At 38.8% G+C, this 26357-nt stretch overlaps 1 protein-coding gene across 1 annotated transcript in view; it reads left to right on the forward strand.

Annotated features, from left to right (window-relative positions):
- LOC126162232 (obscurin) overlaps positions 1-26357 on the forward strand; it is a 720647-nt gene that overhangs the window by 49775 nt on the left and 644515 nt on the right. The window lies entirely within an intron of this gene.

Consider the following 26357-nt stretch of genomic DNA (forward strand, 5'->3'; position numbering starts at 1 on the left):
ATCTTTAGCCTTTACAGATTTAAACTTTTCTCATGTTTCATGCAATTTTTTGGTTTTAAACCTCATGGTCTGTGAGTAAAAAAATGTTTACCTAAAAAGTTTAAATTAACTGCTTATTTTTTAAACAAGATACTAAAGTGGTTTCTGCTTGAATCATAACTGGACAATGTTAGTTTCCAAGAATGTAGAACAAACTGAAGACAATGTGGATTTCAGTAAGTTTTTAAGTGAAGCAATGCAAACAGAATCAGTATTTTACTATTTCAATGATGAATTTAAATAACTTATTTAAAGCAGAGGTGATTCATCAAGTTACAGTGTATTTTAAAGGTAAGTGTCAGTGTTGAAATGAAAACAAAATTTTTCTGCCAAGAGTGATGGAAGCACTCATTAATATGACATAATACATAAACTTTAAATATGTAGGTTACCCTTAATTTACAGTCTCCATCACAAATTTTCCACATTATTCTTAAAGAAAGAGAAAAAGAGAGCCTACACTAGAAAATAACTGTAGATTATTCTGTCTCTGTGCTGTTAAGTGTATCTGCGTACAGATGAGTTGTTTCCTTTTCTCAGTTTTGTTAATTGTTTCAATCCTGAATTTCCACTATTGTTGTATGAAGTGGATATTATATTTGGGGACAAAGTATTTTTATGAAATAAAGCATGATTGTACCTGGAAGAACATGGGGTACCCTAGAAAGCTTCCATCTAGTCCTCTACACGATTTTAGAGATCAGCATCTACTACAGATGATGGCATCAAAGTACAGATAATGGAGCTTATTATTGACTCTGTACTGCCCACAATAATTCATACTTTCAATCACTTCTTGACCCCTAGTGTTTTCCCTGAGGCCTGGTAACAGAGACTTGTGAAGCCATTACCAAAAAAGAATGTTGCCACAGCACTCTCTGATTACCAAGCTATTTGTATTCTTCTGGCACTTTCCAAAGCCTTAGAATAAATAGTCCATGACCAGCTAATCAGCTACTAGTTAATGACATACCTACTAAAGCAACAAAAATTTCTTCATGTGTGCACTTGGCTAGAGGACAAATATAAGGATGTGGAAGCATATATCATGAGACATAAGATAGATGCTGCCTACAGGAAAATTAAAGAGATGTTTGAAGAAAAGAAGACCACCTGTATGAGTATCAAGAGCTCAGATGAAAAACCAGTCATAAGCAAAGACGGGACAGGAGAAAGGTGGAAATGGAAGAGGACGTAGATGAAGATGAGATGGGAGCTATGATGCAGCATAAAGAATTTGACAGAGCACTGAAAGACCTAGGTCGAAACAGGCCCAAGGAGTAGCCAACATTCCATTAGAACTACTGATAGCCTTGGGAGAGTCAGCCATGATAAAAGTCTTTCCTGAGCTAGACGTATGAGACAGATGAAATACCCTTGGACTTCATGAAGAGTATAATAATTCCAATTCCAAGGAAGCCAGGAGTTGATAGGTGTAAAAATTACTGAACTATCAGTTTAATAAGTCACAGTTTAAAATACTAACAAGAATTCTTTACAGAAGAATGGAAAAACTGGTAGAAGCCAACCTCATGGAAGATCAGTTTGGATTCCATAGAAATGTAGAAACACACAAGGCAATACTGATCATAAGACGACTTCTCATAGAAGGTAGCTGAAGGAAAGGCAAACCTACATTTATACCTTTTGTAGGCTTAGAGAAGGCTTTTGACAGTGTTGACTCTGACACTCTCTTTCAAATTCAAAACGTGGCAAGGGCTAACGTACAGGGAGCGAAAGGCTATTTACAATTTATACAGAAACCAGATGGCAGATATAAAAGTCGGGGAACATGAAAGGCAAGCAGTGGTTGGGAAGGGAGTGAGACAGGGTTGTAGCCTATCCTCGATGTTATTCAATCTGTATATCGAGCAAGCAGTAAAAATGGAAACCAAAGAAAAATTGGAGTAGCAATTAAAATCCATGGAGAAGAAATAAAAATTTCAATGTACGCCAGTTACATTGTAATTCTGTTAGAGACAGTAAAGGACTTGGAAGAGCAGTTGATTGGAATGGACAGTGTCTTGAAAGGAGGATATAAGATGAACATCAACAAAAGCAAAACAAGGATAATGGAATGAAGTCAAATTAAATCACAAGATGCTGAGGAAATTAGATTAGGAAATGGGACACTTAAATTAGTAGATGAGTTTTGCTATTTGGGCAGAAAAATAACTGATGATGGTCAAAGTAGAGAGGATATGAAATGTAGACTGGCAATGGCAAGAAAAGTGTTTCTGAAGAAGAGATATATATTAACATGGAGTATAGATTTAAGTGTCAGGAAGTGTTTTCAGAAAGTGTTTGTATGGAGTGTAGCCATGTGTTGAAGTGAAACATGGATGATAAACAGTTTAGACAAGAAGAGAATAGACGCTTTGAAATGTGGTGCTACAGAAGAACGCTGAGATTAGATGGGTAGATCGTGTAACTAATGAGGAGCTACTGAATAGAATTGGGGGGGGGGGGGGGGAGTTTATGGCATAACCTGACTAGAAGATGGGATTGGTTGGTAGGACATATTCTGAGGCATCAAGGGATCACCAATTTTGTACTGGAGGGAAGTGTGGGAGGTAAAAATCATAGAGGGTGATCAAGAGATGAACACAGTAAACAGATTCAGATGGATGTAGGTTGCAATAGTTACTTGGAGATGAAGAGGCTTGAACAGGATAGAGTAGCATGGAGAGCTGCATCAAACCAGTCTTTGGACTGAAGACCACAACAACATGCACTTGTTATCCCATAAAAATTAAGAATTCTTGTTTTTAACCAGATTTTTCTTGTTTCACAAACCTCTCAACTAGAACAGTGTGCCTAAATTTCTTGCCTCATCACTAGATAGAAAACATCACTTTTGTACAGCTATAAACACACACTTTTGTACACCTATTGCTAAATGAAATGCATCTGGCTGTCAGGAGAGTGAGATGTGAGACTGTCAATGACTTCAATGACAATACCAGAATATTATTGAAAGGTTTTTCATAAAACCTAAACAATATCTAGACTTACAAAGGCTGTCAGTGTCACTAAAATTAGTGGCTAGACACTCATGGAGGACACAGGAATTGAAACTGAGGGAAGCAAATCAAAAGCAGAGATACTGCACTCATCCAATGTTCAGATTTATTTGGATGTACTGCCATTGTTTACTTCTCTCACCACAGCAAAATGAGTGATTAAACAAAAAAATAATAATAAAAAATAATAATAATAAAATAAAATAAAAAAATGATTGTATGGCATCTACCTCTCTACAAAAAGAATAACAGAAGTGAACCACAAAACTGTCATCCAATCTCATTTATATTCATCTGTTGTAGAATACTAGAACATATTCTGAGCTTAGACTTAATGAGTTATCTTGAACACAATGATTTCCTTCATGCCAGACGGCATAGATTCTGAAAAAATTTGTCATTCCAAAATCCAACTTGTGCTTTCCTCACATGATATCCTGAAAGCTATGGGTCAAGGCAGTCAGGTAAATATAGTATTTCTTGATTTCTGAAAAGCATCTAACTCAATACCACACCAGTGTTTATTAACAATAGTATGAGTTTGGGGATATCAAACAAAATGTGTTACTTCGGTGAGGATTTATTGGTAGGTAAACCACAGTACATTATTTTGGATGAAGAGTCATTGACAGAAGTAGAAGTAATTTTAAGACATGTCCTAGGAAAGTGTGCTGGGACCCTTGTTATTCATATTATATGTTAATCACAAGACAAGACGTTACTAATAACAACCTCAGAATTTTCACAGATGATGCAGTTATTTGTAATCAAGTACTCTCTTAAAAATTCCGCAGTAATATTCATTCAGATCTCAGTAAGATTTCAAAGTGCTGTGAAGATTGAATATTTCTTTTAAATGTTCAGAAAAGTAAAATTATCCACTTCACTAAATGAAAAAAAGTAGTTTTCTCTGACTACAACAACAATGATTCAGAATTAGAATAAGTTATCTACACAGATATGGGGGGGGGGGGGGGGGGGGACAGTTTGTTGGAATATGAATTGAAATGATCATGTAGATTCAGTTCTTGGTAAGGCAGATGCCAGACTTTGGTTCAGTGGATGATACTGGGAAAACGCAGTCAGTCTAAAAATTAGATTGCTTACAAGTCACTTGTGCATCTCACCATAGAATATTGCTCAGATACGAATAACCTATAACAATTAGTACTAACAAGATGTTGAATGAATACAAAGGAGGAGAGCAGGAATGGACAAAGATTTGTTTGACTCATGGGAGACAGTCACAGAAATTTTAAAAAATATGAATTAGCAGACTTATGAAGATAGATGCAAAGTATTCCATAAAAGCCTAGTTACCAAATTTCAAGATCTGCTATTAAGAGAAGAGTGCAGAGATATACAGGGTGAGAACAACATCTTGCCCTGATTATAAAAATTTATAACAGAATAACCATTTGACATTCCTGTGAATTATTATGGGTGGAGGTTACACTCAACAACCGAGCTAGGTCAATAATTGGCTCCTTTTACCGGCCCCCTGACTCAGCAGCATTAGTGGCAGAACAGCTGAGAGAAAATTTGGAATACATTTCACATAAATTTTCTCAGCATGTTATAGTCTTAGGTGGAGATTTCAATTTACCAGATATAGACTGGGACACTCAGATGTTTAGGACGGGTGGTAGGGACAGAGCATCGAGTGACATTATACTGAGTGCACTATCCGAAAATTACCTCGAGCAATTAAACAGAGAACCGACTCGTGGAGATGACATCTTGGACCTACTGATAACAAACAGACCTGAACTTTTCGACTCTGTAAGCGCAGAACAGGGAATCAGTGATCATAAGGCCGTTGCAGCATCCCTGAATATGGAAGTTAATAGGAATATAAAAAAAGGGAGGAAGGTTTATCTGTTTAGCAAGAGTAATAGAAGGCAGATTTCAGGCTACCTAACAGATCAAAACGAAAATTTCTGTTCCGACACTGACAATGTTGAGTGTTTATGGAAAAAGTTCAAGGCAATCGTAAAATGCGTTTTAGACAGGTACGTGCCGAGTAAAACTGTGAGGGACGGGAAAAACCCACCGTGGTACAACAACAAAGTTAGGAAATTACTGCGAAAGCAAAGAGAGCTTCACTCCAAATTTAAACGCAGCCAAAACCTCTCAGACAAACAGAAGCTAAACGATGCCAAAGTTAGCGTAAGGAGGGCTATGCGTGAAGCGTTTAGTGAATTCGAAAGTAAAATACTAGGTACCGACTTGACAGAAAATCCTAGGAAGTTCTGGTCTTACGTTAAATCAGTAAGTGGCTCGAAACAGCATGTCCAGACACTCCGGGATGATGATGGCATTGAAACAGAGGATGACAAGCGTAAAGCTGAAATACTAAACACCTTTTTCCAAAGCTGTTTCACAGAGGAAGACCGCACTGCAGTTCCTTCTCTAAATCCTCGCACAAACGAAAAAATGGCTGACATCGAAATAAGTGACCAAGGAATAGAAAAGCAACTGGAATCACTCAACAGAGGAAAGTCCACTGGACCTGACGGGATACCAATTCGATTCTACACAGAGTACGCGAAAGAACTTGCCCCCCTTCTAACAGCCGTGTACCGCAAGTCTCTAGAGGAACGGAAGGTTCCAAATGATTGGAAAAGAGCACAGGTAGTCCCAGTCTTCAAGAAGGGTCGTCGAGCAGATGCGCAAATCTATAGACCTATATCTCTGACGTCGATCTGTTGTAGAATTTTAGAACATGTTTTTTGCTCGAGTATCATGTCGTTTTTGGAAACCCAGAATCTACTCTGTAGGAATCAACATGGATTCCGGAAACAGCGATCGTGTGAGACCCAACTCGCTCTATTTGTTCATGAGACCCAGAAAATATTAGATACAGGCTCCCAGGTAGATGCTATTTTTCTTGACTTCCGGAAGGCGTTTGATACAGTTCCGCATTGTCACGTGATAAACAAAGTAAGAGCCTACGGAATATCAGACCAGCTGTGTGGCTGGATTGAAGAGTTTTTAGCAAACAGAACACAGCATGTTGTTGCCAACGGAGAGACGTCTACAGACGTTAAAGTAACCTCTGGCGTGCCACAGGGGAGTGTTATGGGACCATTGCTTTTCACAATATATATAAATGACCTAGTAGATAGTGTCGGAAGTTCCATGCGGCTTTTCGCGGATGATGCTGTAGTATACAGAGAAGTTGCAGCATTAGAAAATTGTAGCGAAATGCAGGAAGATCTGCAGCGGATAGGCACTTGGGGCAGGGAGCGGCAACTGATCCTTAACATAGACAAATGTAATGTATTGAGAATACATAGAAAGAAGAATCCTTTATTGTAAGATTATATGATAGCGGAACAAACACTGGTAGCAGTTACTTCTGTAAAATATCTGGGAGTATGCGTGCGGAACGATTTGAAGTGGAATGATCATATAAAATTAATTGTTGGTAAGGCGGGTACCAGGTTGAGATTCATTGGGAGAGTCCTTAGAAAATGTAGTCCATCAACAAAGGAGGTGGCTTACAAAACACTCGTTCGACCTATACTTGAGTATTGCTCATCAGTGCGGGATCCGCACCAGATCGGGTTGACGGAGGAGATAGAGAATATCCAAAGAAGAGCGGCGCGTTTCGTCACAGGGTTATTTGGTAACCGTGATAGCATTACGGAGATGTTTAACAAACTCAAGTGGCAGACTCTGCAAGAGAGGCGCTCTGCATCGCGGTGTAGCTTGCTCGCCAGGTTTCGAGAGGGTGCGTTTCTGGATGAGGTATCGAATATATTGCTTCCCCCTACTTATACCTCCCGAGGAGATCACGAATGTAAAATTAGAGAGATTAGAGCGCGCACAGAGGCTTTCAGACAGTCGTTCTTCCCGCGAACCATACGCGACTGGAACAGGAAAGGGAGGTAATGACAGTTGCACATAAAGTGCCCTCCGCCACACACCGTTGGGTGGCTTGCGGAGTATAAATGTAGATGTAGATGTAGATGTAGACATAATAAGTTACATTTGATGCCGTTACATAGGTTAGTTTTACAAGTTTTTTTTTTTTTTTTTAAGACCACTTACATTAGTAAACCTCAACATGTGCTCCCTTGGTAGCTTGGAGATTGTCGAGGTGGTATTCCAGTTCCCGCCAGGTGTTTCGTAACATGTGTTCTGTCACAGTACCCACAGCAGCTTGTATCCTAGCCTTCAGTTCATCAATGTCAGCAACTGGTGTGACGAAGACTCTGTCCTTGATATAGCCCCAGAAAAAAAGTCAAGGGGTGTAATGTCTGGAGAGGGGAGTAATGTCTGGATTGGTGGACTGGAAGGAACGGTCCAACACACTGGCCACCCTGCTCTCCAGACATTACACCCCTTGACTTTTTTTTCTGGGGCTATATCAAGGACAGCCTTTGTCACACCAGTTGCTGACATTGATGAACTGAAGGCTAGGATACAAGCTGCTGTGGATACTGTGACAGAACACATGTTACGAAACACCTGTCAGGAACTGGAATACCGCCTCAACATTCTCTGAGCTATCAAGGGAGCACACGTTGAGGCTTACTAACATAAGTGGTCTTAAAAACTAGTAACACTAACCTACTTAATGGCATCAAATGTAAATTATTGTGTCAAACAGTTACTGTGTAATAAATTGTTATAATTAGGGCAAGACTTTGTGCTCACCTTGTACTTCAGATCGCCATCTACTACTGTGAAGAGAAAATTAGACTAATTGTAGCATGTAAAGAGGAATTTAAGCAATCATTCTTCTGTGTACCATATGCAGTTGGAACAGGAAGAAACTCTAAAATGTGGTGCTATACAAAGTATCATCTGCCATGCACATCACAGTGGTTGTGGTTTATGTGTGTAGCTGTAGATGTTGACTGTTTATTATTATTATTGTTATTGTTGTTGTTATTGTTAGTGTCAGAAGCAACAGTAACAGTACTGCTAGCATTATGTTATTATTTCTTACAAGTCAGTATTGTTATTCACATTGTCAACATCTAAAACATTTTTAATCTGTTAATACCATTTTGTTACTATTTATCATATTAAAATTCTCATCATTTCTTAAGAAACTTTGTTCAGAAACACTATGTGTGAAATCTTGATGTGGTGTGAGAAGAGTCTGAGGACCCAGATATGGTCAGCTTAAGTAAATAAATAAAAATATGATATGAACCATGCCAAAACATTGCTCAGGTTCTGCATCTTCCCATACAAAATGCTAGAGCAGTCATGCAGTCAGACAGCTTTGTAATGTCACAGCAGATTCCTGGGACATTTTGAGTCAGCTAAAGAGAAGCTAAGTTTTTCTGCAAACTCATCAGTGGCAGATATTAAATGGTTGTATTTCTGGAAGTCAAACTGATAACTGTGATGCTATTAAATCTTTATATGATAATTTGAATGCAAACACCTCTGGAAACCTTGCAAGAAGAATACTAGAATGATTGTTGTCCAGACTTCCTTTGAGACTTTTTTTAATAATATCCTTACCTTTGTGTATATTCAGTAAATTTGGAAAATAATCCTACTTAAAATAATTGCTGTGAACAGGACACTGATATTATATTAAAAACTGCTTTATGTTTTTTTCATATTCCGGCCAGTAAAATTTTAATTTTTCAGTGATAATATTATTTTTCATCACTGTTTTCTGTCACTCTTCCAAATTTTGTAGCTTGTTTTAACTGAAACTCCCTGGAGTCAACTAATATTGGCATCCAGTGGTAATGAGGAATTTACTGGCATATTTTAATATTTTGGAAGGGTTTACAATATTTTTCACCAATTGTGATTATGAAGTTTTTGTGGTCCCTGTTGAAATATTGATTTCAAGGGCCACAGTTGATCTTTCTGCCTTTGGTTCTTATGAATCAGGAATGAGCGTTTTTTACCATGTCTTTTCCTGCCCGTGCTATCTTCTAAATATGTTTTTGTGTCATGTAACATGATATGAATATTCCAGATTTTTCTTACATTCCTGTTCAACATCTAGCTGTTTTTTTAATATTTTACACTTTTATGTCAGCTGTTATCTACCTCAGTTTACTTGTAATTTTTTATGGCAAAGTGCAGGGGGAAATGTTCAGTTAAAAATTACACAGAAATTTGAAAGGCTTTGTCTTTTATTAAACAGCAGAACTGCCTTTCAATACTCATTGGTTTGCTGCCTATTTCATTTATTTTTGATGATGCAGTAAGTATGACAGTATGGTCAGATATTTCAAAATGAAAGCAGAATTTTCTTGTGTTGTGTCTGTAATTCATCAAAATGCTGTAGATACAGGTAACTGTTTCCTTTTATATCTCTAATGACATCTGTGCAAATTAGCTTGGAACCATCTTCTTGGTTAGAGTCAATAGATTCTGATGCCACACAGGATCAAGGTACTTAACTTAAATTTGCAGCTATCCTCTTCTCAGTTTCTGTAAGAGACTTTGAAATGTGGATAGAAATATGTTAGTTATTTTTGTACATGGAAGACTGACCATTGAAATAATTAACACTTATAAAACCTAGTGCCTACATTATGTTTTCTGGTTTACACAAAAGTCACTGATTACCCAATGTTGCCCACTCATCCAAATTACTTAAAACATAAGTTCATGAGAAAATAATTTCTCACACATTTAGGCCATCTAAAAGATTACAGACTGTTCTAATCATTCTTTCTGATCAAACTTGAACCAGTCATTAAAACTGTCACCAGTAAGCATAGCAACTCTGAATACTATGAATTTGGCATTAGCATCTGTCATACACATCACCGTCTAGTGAGGAAGAAAAGAAGATTAGGGGTTATCATCCTGTAGACGATGAGGTCATTTGAGAGAGAATGAGCACATGCTTGGATTTGGGAAAGGTGAGGAAAGAAATTAGCCATGCTCTTTCAAAGAACCCATCCTAGCATTTACCTTAAGCAATTTAAGAAATCATGGGAAACCTAAATTTGAAAGGCCACGTGGGGATTGAAACTGCCATCCTCCTGAAGACACCCTCTCCCTATCTCCACCACTACCCTAATGGGTGCTATGGCTTTCTTATCCAAAAGAGTATTTGTTTTCACTTATCAAACGATAGAAAATCTAGGATGGAATGTAACAATATTATGAGAAGGATAGTTGCTATTCACCATATAGGGGTGATGCTGAGTCGCAGATAGGCACAACAAAAAAATCTTTTTCTTGCGCCTATCTGCAGCTCAGCATCTGCGCTTTTTGTTTTCACTTAGTAATTCGTGTATCAGCTGAGCTCAGTTGGAACTGTATCAATTCTAAAGCTAGCCATTGACACTCCTTGTGGTAACAGAAGGTAAGTAAAAGAATGATGATAAAATCAATAGATTGAAATGCATTTTAGCACACATATTTTGATGTTAAAGGGATAGCTTTTCTTGTGATAGCTTTTCTGCTGACTTATATTGCTATTCTGATGCCATATGCCCAGTTGTAATCACAAAAGTGAAATGTGCAATAAACATAAAAAGTATGTGGATAAATAGTAACAAATTGGAAAATTAAAATTATTCTGTTGTGTAATGGATGTTTCAAGCTATATGAAGCCTTTGAAATTTATCATGGTTACTATAAAGAGAATGCAGGCTTTCCTGCCAAATTTTACTAATGAAAGCATCTCATGTCATCAAGCAAGTTATGGTGTTGTCTTGTTGATTATTTTGATGTGTTTGCTGCTTGTCATCCCCAGCCAAAGTGTTGGGTTTTTATGTCCAGTTTGTTCCTTTATAACTGCTGTACCATAACTCCTTAGTTGAGGATCCAATAAGTGGGCCATATGCTTGCCTACAGAAGAGACATTGTGACCAGTATTGCCATTCCCCCTCTCACCCCCTCACCTTGCTGAGGGTTGAGGCATTGAGTCCTTGTCCCGCCTTTCTATTCCACTCATTTTCACATCAGAGCATTCCTGATGTAATTTTATTAATGCCACATACTATGTGGAGCTTAGTTGGGAACAGCTGTCCCAGTGACAAGTTTGTTATGTATACTTGTTTCCTCTGCCTCTTTGCTGACTGAATTCCAGAACCTGTTGGTGTGGTACAGCACCATGTTTTTCCCAAAACAAACACATCATTTGTTGATGCTGTGTTCTGTCACAGCAGACTTGTCTGTTTGGCTGAGGTGAATGCTACTCACCAGGTCTGAGCCGTGATTTGAGAGGCATTGCTGTGTCAGGCCAATGTACTGCATGTCACACTCACAATTGATGCTACTGCAGATTCCAGGTGTCTGTAGTTCTAGTTGATCGTTGGCTGACCTAAGCAGTTTTTTGATTTTAACCTTTGAGAAAAAAATTATTTTTATGCTGTGGTTCATCATTATCATGGCAACCTTGGATGTGAGCCACCCAGCACACAGAAGGAACTTAAGGTGCATTAGCAAAAATACGTCAGGAACACTCTGATGTGAAAGCAGTGGAGGCAGCTGGTGGAATAGACGGGCAGGACCAGGACTGGATGTGCAGACACCCCTCCGCCCTACCAGGTAACATCATCCCACCATCAGCTGAGACATCTCTTTGGGAGACACTCAGTTGCTTTTACCCTTTGAGCCCATGACAGAGTAGTCCTGGATGTGCAGACACCTGTCCACCCTACCAGGTAACATAATCTCACCATCAGCTGAGACATCTCTTGGGGAGACACACAGTTGGTTTTACCCTTTGAGCCCATGACAGAGTAGTCTGTGGTCCAAAGGCCATAAAGGAAGTCTGAACAGGACATGAACCTGACACTTCAGCTGTAAATGAGATGTAGGAAACGTGTCTAAATGTTGTGACAAGATGATACTACGGGTTGGATGTTAACATGAGAAGATTTCATCAACAGTACTACAAAGATTTACTAACATACACCTGGAGCAGCTAAGTTGCAAGCAAGCTTTAAGCTTCACACAATGTTACTACCAGTGTCAGGGTAGAGATAAACAATTTTAGAAGTTGCAGAGAGAAGTCCTGTATGGACTTATTATTAACTACAGTGAGGTTTACATAAAAGACCAATTTGAATTTGCAGACATCTTCACTGAATACTTTTCTTCGGTTGGGCAAGCCATCAGTGACAAACTTAAAAAGTACAGTATAATTTTAAAGACACTTCATCGAAGCTTAGCATATACCTATTTCCTACAAATTGCAAAGAAATAATAAACATCGTTGGCTCTCTAAAATCTTCTAATGTTAGCATTCTAAAAGCATGTAGAGAAATTGTCTCCTTACCACTTTCTGAAGCAGTAAATCATATAAGAGTCAGACATCCTCCAAATAGATTAAAATAACCCTGGTGACACCAATTGTTAAAAAAAGGTGACAAATACAAAACTGAAAATTATGGACCAATCTCAGGACTTGCTATTTTCTGAAAAAGTCATTTATAATAACGTTATAAAATATCTCAACAAATGCAATCTTATGTTTGAAAACCATAATGCATTTCTAAAGTGTAAATCAACTAGCAGTGCAGCTATGGGACATGTTGCAGATATACACATAGGCCTTAGAAAGCTTTTGAATTTGTGAAAATTATTTTCCTATTAGAAAAGCAATGGACCATTGGTATAAGAGACACTGCTTATGACCTAATCAATTCCAATGGGTAACTGAAAGAGTTTGTGCTACTTAAAAAGTAAGGTGGTGTTCAAAAATCTAAAATTGCTGATATAAAACAAGGGAGGCCCAAAGGGCCCTGTATTTGGCTCTCTCTTTATTTGATTTGTGTGAATGTCATTCAGTATTGTTGTCTAAGCTCCAAAGTATTTCTGTATACAGATGATGTGTCCTTTTCATGTTAAAAGGAGTCATTTCATAAACTAGAGACCCATTACAAAAACCACTTAATGAAAGCGACCTAAATGTAAGCTTCAATAAAACATGTCTCATGGACTGCAACAACAGTAGACGCAATAATGAAATTAAAGTGTACACAGGTAGTTAAATGGTAAAAAAAGAGTTTAGTGTAAAATTTGTTGTTTTAACCATTCAAGGAAAATGGGACATGCATTTTGACTTTTTAGCATGTAGGTTATATAAGAATATGTCGTATATTTGCAGTCAATGTGATAACTAAGTTTTACGAAGATGTTGTTGCCCTGAAAACTGCATACCATGCTTTACTTTCCACACACCTGAACTATGGTAAGAAATTTGGGGAGCAACAACCAAAGTAAATCTCAGCAAGCTACTGATTCTTCAAAAAACCTATATCAATTTGTGGAGATAATATAAGGAATTGTTTCTTATCATGCCATGTGTTCAAATACTGATGTGCTGACCAAAATAATCATGTATATTGTAAAAGATATGTTGCTTGTTAAAAGATTGATCCTAACACACATTCTGATTTGAATCTGTTTCATACTAGATATTAAGAAAAATTTTTCATCAGCAGCCACGGAACAGCACTCTGTGAAAAGAACTTGCAGTACACAGGATTCAAATTAGCATATGCTCTGCCCAGGATAGTTTTGACTCTTCCCAAAGTAAAGCTTAAGTTTCAACTCAAGAGAGTACTTCTACAAAATCATTCCTACACGTTAGAGGAATCTCATAAACATATGTAGAATAAGAAGTGTTTGTGAGAAAAAAAGATATAAATAAACAGCAAACAATTTGTGGGAGCCATATCAGATTTTAATCAAAGGTGTATTCAGAAGACTGTATTATTGTGTTGTGTATCAGTAATTGTAACTTTTGCTGTTTTTGTACATATTGTTATATTTCATGGAGTAATGCACAAGACACAGCATATATTTCATTACATTTATTATTACTTCTGTGGTCAAAGATATTATGTACATTGGTCAAAGATATTATATACAGAGATGAAAAGCAACAGTATTTATTTACACTCCTCAACATCCTCACCTCTTTGCTCAGTCTCGAGTGATGTGACCAGTTGCACAAATCGACTCAGCACTATTCTGTCTCTCTGCAGCCCTCTTTCAGCAGTGCTTGGGCAGTGTTTCTTCCTGTAATAGTGCAATATATCACTTGCATTTGACAGGTTTCCTGTTAGGACATTAGATTTCCTGATAATTTCGGAGCTCCAGAATGTATTCTTTCTTCCACCTCCTCATGAAGTAATTTCACTGATGTTCTCTCTACTTTGCCTCTCTATGAATATCCTTCAATATACTGGGTTGGCGACCAGTGGATAATGTAGTTAGCTACTCTCCAGTTAAGAACTGGCTCGATGTCAGTATTTCCAAGTCACCCTGTGTAATTAGTCATGAGTTGACGGCTGCTTCTATTTCCACCAATAATGTTCTAAGTGTTTCCACAACTGCTAGGGATTTTGTGAAGTTATTTCTCAACTTCTTGTTCCATTGTTCCTAAAAGTGTTGTGTTCTTGGTATGAAATTATATCCTAATCTCACCACAACAGAGGGCACAACAGATACCTATTTGAAATCACTGTAGAGAAAATTGGAATCATTAATTAAGGGAAAATTACAGAGAGGCTGTACAATGTACAGAAGACAAGGAGGAAGAAAACTAATCAATTAATATCAGAAGCAAGCTGTTGACAGCAGAAAACAATGGCAAAGAGAAAAGTAAAATTATGTTGTAATGGAATAGACAAATGTTTTGACAGTGATTATTTTGTAGTATTTGCAGTGAGCTGCAGAGTATGTATTAGTACTAATAACTTTGCTAAAACTCGGTTTAGATTTATCTGAATTTCTGATGAGCGCACACTGGTGGTGTTTGAAACTATTCTATTTTGTTCATAAGCATATTCTTCCAGGGAAAATTATGTGAAACTCAAGACTGACATGACACACAAGGTACACAGAAATTTATTTGAATGAATTAAGATAGTAAAACTAATTTCAAACATCACTATCGCAGGCAAGCATTGTTCAGCACTATAGTTTTACAATGGTTTGTACAAACATAAAACAGTACAATTAATTTCTGTGAAATCTTATAAATTTTAACCACACTAGCAATGTATTAAAACTTAATGCTATTGCTACCTCATGTGGATGTCTAAAAAGTGCAGTCCCACATGATTCTTCAGCTCTTCTTTGTAGTCTATGAGCACACTATATGCCTGTCACAATAGAAATGTACCATAGTAAGCTGCTGTCTCCAGACAATGAACTGAAAACTTGTCTATATATTATGTGTCTCTTGAAGATTTTCCATCTTTTTTCTGGAGTGCATCCTGCACTCCTTCAGTTATATTATTCTGAAATACCAGGTACACCGATATCACGTGTAACCCTTTTTATTGACTACTGGTTTTGGAGGAGGAGGAAGAAATTAGTGTTTAACGTCCCGTCGAGAATGAGGTTATTAGAGACGGAGCACAAGCTCGGATTAGGGAAGGACGGGGAAGGAAATCGGCCATGCCCTTTCCAAGGAACCATCCTGGCATTTCCCTGAAGTGATCTAGGGAAATCATGGAAAACCTAAATTAGGATGGCTGGTCGTGGGACTGAACCGTCATCCTCCCGAATGCGATTCCAGTGTGCTAACAACTGCGCCACCTCACTCGGTGATTGGCGGTTTTGACAGATCTGTGGTGTCATCATCAGATCTTGCAATGTGTTAACGGAAGTTCATGGTCTTTACAAACCAGCAAGTCACATAATGATTCTGCATCATTTTACAATAAAAGGTAGCAAGGAACACCAACGTGTCAGATGTAAAATACCACAAATATAAACCATACATCATGTTGTGCTGACTTCATAGCCAACTCATTCACTTAACACCACAATAGCAACTCTCATGGTGTTAAGTTAATGATGTGCTAGGACATCAGCACAACATGATATGTGTTTTACATTTGTGGTAGTTTACATTTGACATGCTGGTGTTCCATGCTACCTTTCATTGTGAAGCAACGTAGCATCACTATGTGAACTGCAAGTCTGTAAAGATTGTGAACTTCTGCTAATGTGTTATAAGAGCCAGTGATGAGAGCACAGATCTGTCAAACTCAGTAATCAATAAAGTGTCTTACAAGTGATTATTGTGTACCTGATATTTCAGAATAATATAACAATTCAGGTTTCCCCGAGCAGTTGACACAATGTCAAACATGTATAATCTCCTTCAGTTGGTTTCCCAGACCAGTGCCCACATCTCAGATAAGATGAGAAACTGTTTGCTTGGAAAGTCAAACTCCTTTATATTTCTTTACATCTCTTTGTGTTAAGCCCTCTGTGACAGCCACAATTTGAACAGAGACCCCACTGAATATGGCCAACCACTTGTTGCAACGACATGTGCCAGTTTGTACATTGCTCGTAAGGTAGTATCAGTCAAATGTTCTTCCATGTCGGCGATCTAAAATTAGTAATAATTGGAACTGATGCGTTTGAAGAACACAGAATCAGTCTATGTCATGACTCTTTTCTGCCTCAAAATTACCAATTGCTGTATTTTGCCCTTCAGTGTGGCAATGTGTTGCTCCCTTGCATTTATTTTTTCAACAAACAAGAACTGATCTATCCAACAAGTGGGAAGTGGCAGTGAGCTATTTCAAGAAGTCATTGTTGTAGCTGTGTTCATTAAGAAATGTGAAGCAGTAATAAATCATGTGATGCCAAGTATCAGATCTGCATGCAGCAGGAATGTTACACAATCACAGTGCAGTAGGACTGCCTGGTAAGTTGCCTATCCAACCTGTGCCTACCCACGGGTGAACTGATGGGAGTCTGAGAACACCCTTGCTCAATGAGGCTGCATTGAAACAGCCTATGTTAATGGGTCAGATGTTTTAAAGTAGAGCACTTTTAGCCATCAGCCAGCACTTATAAAACTACTGACAGGTCACAAAGGGGAAGCATACACTGCTGGTGACACCACTGGGAGAGTACCCAGCTCTAAGTTGGTCAAATCATGTTCTGCCAAGAGGCTACGTCTTAACTTCAATAGATTCTCAGGTACTAGTGACTCTTATGTGTGTCGCTGAAAGGAAGGTTTACTTTTCTCTCATGATGTCCTGAAAGCCATGGATCAAGGAAACTGAGTAGATTCAGTATGTCTTGACTTCTGACAAGCATTTGACTCAGTACCACACCAATGTTTGTTAACAAAAGTATGAATATTTGGGGTATCAAACAAATTTGTGACTGGGGTGAGAGTTTGTTGATTGACAGAACACTGTGTGTTATCTTGGATGGAGAGTCACTGACAGAAGCAAAAGTAATTTAAGGCATGCTCCAGAGAAGTGTATTGGGACATTTGTTGTTCTTATTGGATATTAATCACCTGACAGCCATTATTAATAGCAACCTGAGGTTTTTCAAGGATGATGAAGTTACTTATAGTAAAGTACACTCTGAAGAATTCTGCAGTAGTATTCAGTTAGATCTCGATAAGATTTCAGAGTACTGCAAAGATTGACATCTTGCCTGGAATGTTCAGAAAAGTAAAATTATCCACATCAGTAAATGAAAAAACATAGTATTCTGTGACTACCACAACAATGATAAAAAATTATAATCAGTCAAGTATACAAATGTATTTGTGTAACAGTTAGTAAGAATGTGAAGTGAAATGATAGATAAGGCAGCTGGCAGACTTCATTGGAGAAAACTGGGAAAATACATTTAGTCTACAATTTAGACTGTTAAAAAATCACTTGTGCATCCATTCGTAGGGCTCAAATGTGTGCAGATCATACCATGTAGTACTAATGACAAATATTCAACATACACTAAGGAGGACGGCAGGAGTGGGCATTGGGTTGTTGGACTCATGGAAGACAGTCACAGAAATTTTGAAGAACATGAACTAACAGACTCTTGAAGACAGATGCAAATTATTCAATGAAAGCCTAGTTACAAAATTTCAAGATTAGGTATTAAGAGAAGACTCTAGAGATGTACCTCAGACACCTGCAAATCACTCCACTAGGGATTTTGAAGAGAACGTTAGACTGATTGTACAGGGCTATTACAAATGATTGAAGCGCTTTCATAAATTCACTGTAGCTCCACTCATTGACATATGGTCACGACACACTACAGATATGTAGAAAAACTCATAAAGTTTTGTTCGGCTGAAGCCGCACTTCAGGTTTCTGCCACCAGAGCGCTCGAGAGTGCAGTGAGACAAAATGGTGACAGGAGCCGAGAAAGCGTATGTCGTGCTTGAAATGCACTCACATCAGTCAGTCATAACAGTGCAATGACACTTCAGGACGAAGTTCAACAAAGATCCACCCACTGCTAACTCGATTCGGCGATGGTATGCGCAGTTTAAAGCTTCTGGATGCCTCTGTAAGGGGAAATCAAAAGGTCGGCCTGCAGTGAGTGAAGAAGCGGTTGAACGCGTGCGGGCAAGTTTCACCTGTAGCCCGTGGAAGTCGACGAATAAAGCAAGCAGGGAGCTAAACATACCACAGCCGACGGTTTGGAAAATCTTACGGAAAAGGCTAAAGCAGAAGCCTTACCATTTACAATTGCTACAAGCTCTGACAACCGATGACAAAGTCAAGCGCTTTGAATTTTCGGTGCGGTTGCAACAGCTCATGGAAGAGGATGCTTTCAGTGCGAAACTTGTTTTCAGTGATGAAGCAACATTTTTTCTTAATGGTGAAGTGAACAGACACAATGTGCAAATCTGGGCGGTAGAGAATCCTCACGCATTCGTGCAGCAAATTCGCAATTCACCAAAAGTTAATGTGTTTTGTGCAATCTCACGGTTTAAAGTTTACGGCCCCTTTTTCTTCTGCAAAAAAAACCTTACAGGACACGTGTATCTGGACATGCTGGAAAATTGGCTCATGCCACAACTGGAGACCGACAGCGCCGACTTCATCTTTCAACAGGATGGTGCTCCACCGCACTTCCATCATGATGTTCGGCATTTCTTAAACAGGAGATTGGAAAACTGATGGATCGGTCGTGGTGGAGATCATGATCAGCAATTCATGTCATGGCCTCCACGCTCTCCCGACTTAATCCCATGCAGTTTCTTGCTGTGGGGTTATGTGAAAGATTCAGTTTTTAAACCTCCTCTACCAAGAAACGTGCCAGAACTGCGAGCTCGCATCAACGATGCTTTCGAACTCATTGATGGGGACATGCTGTGCCGAGTGTGGGAGGAACTTGATTATCGGCTTTATGTCTGCCGAATCACTAAAGGGGCACATATCGAACATTTGTGAATGCCTAAAAAAACTTTTTGAGTTTTTGTATGTGTGTGCAACGCATTGTGAAAATATCTCAAATAATAAAGTTATTGTAGAGCTGTGAAATCGCTTCAATCATTTGTAATAACCCTGTAACATGCAAAGAGGCATTTCAGCAGTCATTCTCCCCACTTGCCTTATGCAATTGTAGTGGGAAGAGACTATAATAGATGGTACCATGCTAAGGGTCCTCAGCCTTACAGTTCACATTGATTTGCAGAGTACATAAGTGGATTTCTATGCAGAACAATGATTTTTGTCATGTGCATAGCAAGTGCATTGAAGCTTTACTTTAGGATGCTCCTGAGATCATCAGATGTGTTTTCAGAAATTTTACTTTAGAAGGCTCCCAAGATCATCAGATTTTTTTCATGGATGAGACTGGAAACATAAAGGAAGCAGAATATTCAGTATTCACCCATTGACAATGTTAGTCAAGAGCAGGAGTTACTGAGTGGAAGCCATTGATTAAAAATCAGAAAACATGTTAACAATTAATCTGACTGAGTGATTGTTGTCACAGCATAAAAATTGCATCAACACATATGCAACATATTTGTTGATTACACTGTAATACTTTTGGTCCCCCTTTTCTCCAAACTTTTATTTTCACACATCCTAAGTTTTGTACTTCTTTTAAGATGATATCCTTAAATTTGTGAACACTGGTGTGTCTTCTAAGCCTCATCTGGGAAATAATCCCGAAGATTGTTTAAAAAATGGTTGATCTTTAATTTATTTCAGAATGCAAATTCCAGGATAGAACATTAGCGCGCGCGCGCACACACACACACACACACACACACACACACACACACACACACACACACACACACACACACCACACACACCAGCAGAGTCATAACCAAACTTTGATCAGTAACTCGTTTTCAAGTATTCAAGTATGTACAGGTACACACATCAAAAAAGTTTTTTATCACCTCGTGAGTTCCGGAGCCGGTACAGAAAATTGGAATAGAGATCAACATAAGCATCATTTCTGCCCTTTTTATTGCTCATGAAAACCACATGTTGCATGCCGTACCACCATTATAGCAAGACCTTCAGAGGTGGTGGTCCAGATTTCTGTACACACCAGTACCTCTAAAACCCAGTAGCACGTCCTCTTGCATTGACGCATGCCTGTATTCGTCATGGCATAGATCCACAAGTTCGTCAAGGCAGTGTTGGTCCAGATTGTCCTACTCCTCAATGGCAGTTTGGCGTAGATCCCTCTGAGTGGTTAGTGGGTCACGTCATCCCTAAACAGCCCTTTTCAATGTATCTCAGGCATGTTCAATAGGGTTCAATGACTTGAGAACATGCTGTCCACTCTGACGGAGCCATGTTGTTATCCTGAAGGAAGTCATTCACAAGATGTGCATGACGGGGGTGTGAATTTTCGTCCATGAAGATGAATGCCTCAGCAATATCCTGCTGATATGGTTACACTATCGGTAGCAGGATAGCGTTCACGTATTGTACAGCTGTTACGGTGTCTTCCATGATCACCAGTGGCATATGTCGGCCCCACATAATGCCATGCCAAAACAGCAGGGAACCTCCACATTGCTGCACTCACTGGACAGTGTATCTAAGGCATTCAGCCCGACCAGGTTGGCTCCAAACACATCTCCGATTATTGTCTGGTTGAAGCCATATGCGAGACTCATCAGTGAAGGGAATGTGATGCCAATCTTGAGTGGTCCATTTGGCACGTTGTTGGGCTCATCTGTACCATGCTACATGGTGTCACGGTTGCAAAGATGGACCTCACCGTGGACGTCGGGAGTGAAGTTACACATCAAGCAGCCTATTGCGCACAGTTTGAGTCATAACCCCCACGTCATGTGGCTGCACAAAAAGTATTATTCAACATGGTAGCATTGCTGTCAGGAGTCCTCCCAGTAATAATCCATAGGTAGCGGTCATCCACTGCAGTAGTAGCCCTTGGGAGGTCGGAGCGAGGCATGTCATCGATAATTCCTGTCTCTCTGTATCTCCTCCATGTCCAAACAACATTGCTTTGGTTCACCCTAGGATGCCCAGACACTTCTCTTGTTGAGAGCCCTTCCTGGCACAAAGTAAGAATACAGATGCGATCAAACCACGGTATTCACAATCTAGGCATGGTTGAACTACATACAACACGAAGCGTGGACCTACTTCCTGGTGGAATGACTGGAACTGATCGGCTGTCAGACACCTTCTGTCTAATAGACGCTGCTCATTCATGGCTGTTTACATCTTTTGGCGGGTTTAGTGACATCTCTGAACAGACAGAGGGACTGTGTCTGTGATACAATATCCACAGTCAACATCTATCTTCAGGAGTTCTGGGAACTGGGATGATGAAAAACTTCTTTTGATGTGTGTACTAAAGGAGTGTAGTACTTCAGAAGCTAGTTAAGTCAGTGTTGTTGTATGTATCTATACAAATCACATCAGTGATCAGAATTGATGATAACCATACATAATTACTATTTAATTATGATAGTGAAAAACACACAATTGCTTATAACAGTTATTTAATTTATAAGTTCAAATTAGTAATTTATAAGTTCAAATTAGTCATTTATACGTTCAAATTAGTAATTTATAAGTTCATATTAGTAATTTATAAGTTCATATTAGTAAATTATAAGTTCAAATTAGTAAACTCATCAGAGTAGAATTACCTGCCAATAGAAGTTCCCATAACTTGATTTTGGTAATTGATTCCTTATTTTTATGCCTTTGTCTCTGTCAGAAGCGAGTGGAAAAATTTGAAACCTTAGAAAGTGGCAACTATTTATTCACAACCAATACAAAAGAGTTACATGTTTGTACCTGCTATTGTCCTTCAAAGTAGTCACCAGCATTGTGTAGAACCCATTGCCACCGATGTGGAAGGTGTAATATACCGTTAGCAGAGCCTGTTCCGTTGATGGTGCGAATGGAGCAGTCTACAGCCTGTCAAATCTCTGGAACAGTTCTGCAGCGAATGCCATGAAGTGGTTCCTTCATCTTTGAAATCAAATCAAAGTCGCAAGGACTTAAGTCTGGGGAGTATGGTGGATGGTACAGTACTTCCCAGTCCCATCAACCGAACAGAGCAGCCACAGCTTGCGCTATATGCGCCAGCACATTGTCGTGCAAAATGATGGTTGGATTGCGCAGAAAGTGTCGCCACTTCTTTCGCAATGCTGGACACAGGTGACTTAAGTCCTTGTGACTTTGATTTGATTCCAAAGATGAAGGAACCACTTCATGGCAATTGCTTCAGAACTGTTCTAGAGATTCAACAGGCAACAGACCGCTCTATTTGCACTATCAAGAGAACAGGCTCTGCTAACAGTATCACTTTTCAGAAATCAAGGTATACTGCATCTACCTTCATTCCTGGATCCATGGCTTTCAGGATATCATGTGAGAAAAGTGCAGGTTGGGTTTCACATGACTGATGTTTCCACAATTTATGGTAGTTGTTATGCAAAGGTAAGGATTTGAGATTATTATAATTATGTTTGAGCCCAGAAAACGTTCTACAAAAGTTGGATGTCAGAGAGATTGGATTCTAATTTTTGCAGATTATTTCTGTGAACTGCACTCTTTTTCCAGTGACTGGGCACAAGTTTTTATTCAAGTGATCTATGGTGTATTATGGTTAAAATGGGAGCTGAATCAGCTTCAGATTCTGTGTAGAAACTGAGAGGGATCCAATCATGCTCTGGAGTCATCTTTAGTTTTAGTGAGCTTAGCTGTTTCTCAACCCCCCACTGACATTAATATCTGTACCAGTATCACTCATATTTGCAGTGGTCTGAGAAGTTAATTGGGGCGGTGCCTCTGTATTTGCGTTAGTAAAAGAACAACAGAAAACAGAGTGCAGTATTACTGCTTTTGCTTTGCTGTTCTCAGTTTCTGTTTCTATATCATCCATGAGCATTTGAACACTAACTATGGTGACTTTACATATGACCAAAATCTTTCAGTAAGATTCTACAATAGTAGTGAGTCAAGGCTATGTGCGTTGCCCTCTTGACAGTCAGATGTGTTTTAGTCAGCATCTGTCGATGGCTTTATACTTTCTTTTACATGTATTGTGCAGAAGTCACTGTTTATTTAGAAGTTTCTTTACTATGACAATATAACAAAATTGTTGAGGCGTTTGTGACCACTTGTTGACATACTACCTGTTAGTTTATGTCCTAGGATCTTCAGCTGATGTTTGTTTAATGGTTTTTCTGGCATTTTGTCAGCAGGAATGGCTGGAATTGTCAAAGGTTCACCCTCCATTTCTGGTGGAAAATTAGAGTTTAGTGAGTTGCAGGTGATTTTATGCACCATTTGCAGCAACATATTCTGTGGAGTGTTCATCCCATTATGAAGTGTTCTACTAGGTACATATCTATCCAGTCTTTAGTCAGTTATTCTTTTATATCTGAGCACATTTCTTCTACATGCTTCTTCCCAGAGGTAAACATTGAAACCTCTGTGGTGCGTCACAGGTGCCTCTTTGTCTAATTTATTAAGTGTGTAAATCTTCCTACTTGTTTTAGTAGTCATTAATACTTTAGTAATTGTTGTTATTACAAGTGCATCATGGTTACCAATACTAGTTATGATATGGACATCCTCAAAGACATCAGGTCTGTTTGTTGCAATCAACGTCTAATACCTTTCCATTAACAATCTGTTATAAACAGTTTTCAAACAGTTTTCTTAAAAGGCATTTCGTAATGTTTTGCAAGATGTCTTGTCACCCTGACCACTTAAAAAAACTGTAATTTTTCCAGTAGATTGTTGGACTGTTAATTTCTTCTCCAATGATGACAGTATGATTGGGGAATATTTGTACTAGTGAACTGAGGTTTTCTCTCAAATTTTTCGTTACATTCCAGATAAATCTAGTGATCAATAGAAAAATTGAAGTTTATCCTTATCTTTGATATTTTGTCTTGTTCAAACAGTATTGAGTGGAGATTCAATTTATAATTTGATGGATCTGAGTTTATAGTCTACTGTGGCAAATATGAGACCTCCAATTCCCCTTAGTGTATCCTTTTTGACATACAATTAAATTTACTACAAAAGTCTTACATCAGTAAATTTTGGGTTTTAGCCAGCTTTCTGTACCTACTATGTATGAGGTCCATTTCTTTCTAAGGCCGCTTCAAGCTCTGGGAATGAATATCATGCAGAGCCCAGCAAAGATGAACCAAGAATCCAGTCATCTCAAAGCATTTTAGGTAAATTGTGGCATGAAAGAGGTGTAAGAGGCAATTAAGTGCTCCAAGAGCAGAAAAAATCTTATTTGGTCAGAACTGAGTGATGGGAAATGATGCAAGAAATATAGCTTTTTGTGAAATATGGGTTAGTTATTGTTTTTTTAATGATAGACAAGAAAAAAATAGAAAGTTATTTAACTAATGAAGGAAACAAGGAAGAAGTGGAAGTATTCATTACTAAAAGACATATCACTTCCCCTTTCACACACACTACCACATCACAGTCACTGCTGCAGTTTATGTGTCATCAGCAGTAGATATGAACTCCATTTGTTTGTACCACTGGATACAGTAGACAGAGAGCCAGTCATGGAGGTGGTTCCTGTACTCCACATAACCATTTCATTGTGCATATTGTTCTAAGAAGCACAGTCTCTACCTGTTCTAGGGTTAAAGTGGGTGAGAGTATGAAACCCATACTCATATTCATGCCTAAATGTTGAGGTGACCATAGGAGACAACCTGTCAATATGGCTCCATAATGACAAGTTATATGGAAGAACTAGAGATTGAATTCGGTGATGAGATTATAACGTTAAAAGAATAGTTTGTTCAGGGTAACTGTGTGATAAAGAAAATGAGGAATTTATGAAGATTGTATAAAATCAGAAAGGGTAACTCCTAAAGAAGGAGAATTAGAGAACGTTTTGTAATACAGTACGGGATGTCATTGATAGATTCAATTTCTTATAGGCACGTAAGAAACTAAATGGTAGTGATGTGTTATAAACACATCTGAAAAAGAAAAAAAAACTAGAGGAAATCGTTGAATTAAAACCAATGAAATGTGAAAGTAGAGCACAGTCATTAACGGTACAATAATATGCAAGTGTCTTCACGCGAAATAAAGCAATAAAAGAGTGAAAAGAATGTGTGGCTTTGCACAAGGAGAAGGACGTTTTCAGATAGAAGAAATTTACTTTTGCTGAATGCTAATGATAGTTAATAGAAATTTTCAATACGTAGAGCATTACACTTGTTGACTGTCTTACATATATAGGAAAATTAAGAACTGCGTCAAGAGCATCTTTTTAAACGTATTTCTGTAGACATTTACATAATGTTAACTTGACAAGGTATGAAACGAACCAGTTTCCAACACTGTAGGTGATAAAAATAGCTTATGGACAGACAAGGAATGAGAAAAAAGATTTTGAGGATAATTCATGGAGTCTGCAAAAGACTGCTGTTTGTACATCCATACAAGAGCAGGAGAGACACCTTGCAGACTTTAATGGAAGGATGCGCATGCAAAAGGAAGTTTAGATTATAACATCCCGTTGAGGCCAAAGTTGGAGACAGAGCACTTGCTCCAGGAATGAAGTGAAAATTCGGTCTTTTCTAAATAAATATTTCGGTATTCCTGAAGTGATATAGAAATTCTGGGTGGGGATGTGAACGCCGGGCACGGCCGTGGCGGCATTACTTCTGTTTCGATGGAGACTGTGTCACGCAGAGGCCATCTGGCTGCTATTCCCAGAGGTGTTGTAAATACTGCGTTTTCAGCGTGGGGCTGTTGCAGCTGCGAGAATGTGGGCTAGTTTCGTCAGCGCGGCCCCTCGCGCTCGCCGCTAAGATTAGACCCGTTTCTATCGGCCGGTGCTGGCTGCATTCCATCATTAATGCGTCGCCCTGCCCGGCCGTGTAATTCTCTGGCGCCTCTGCCACGGCGCTGTCGATATTCGCGAACTTTCAGGCATCAGCCGGCTGCGCTCTGGCACCACACTGTCGTCTCTTACTTGGCTGTGGTGGTTTTGAGTAGGAGGAGATTCTCTTATAATTTTGGCATGGATACAGCGACAAGTACGAGGGAGGACTGATTTATTTCAAGCTAACGGAATTGCTTCAAGCTATTACATGAT

This window comes from Schistocerca cancellata, chromosome 2 (assembly GCF_023864275.1).
Source record: "Schistocerca cancellata isolate TAMUIC-IGC-003103 chromosome 2, iqSchCanc2.1, whole genome shotgun sequence".
Classification (NCBI taxonomy): domain Eukaryota; kingdom Metazoa; phylum Arthropoda; class Insecta; order Orthoptera; family Acrididae; genus Schistocerca; species Schistocerca cancellata.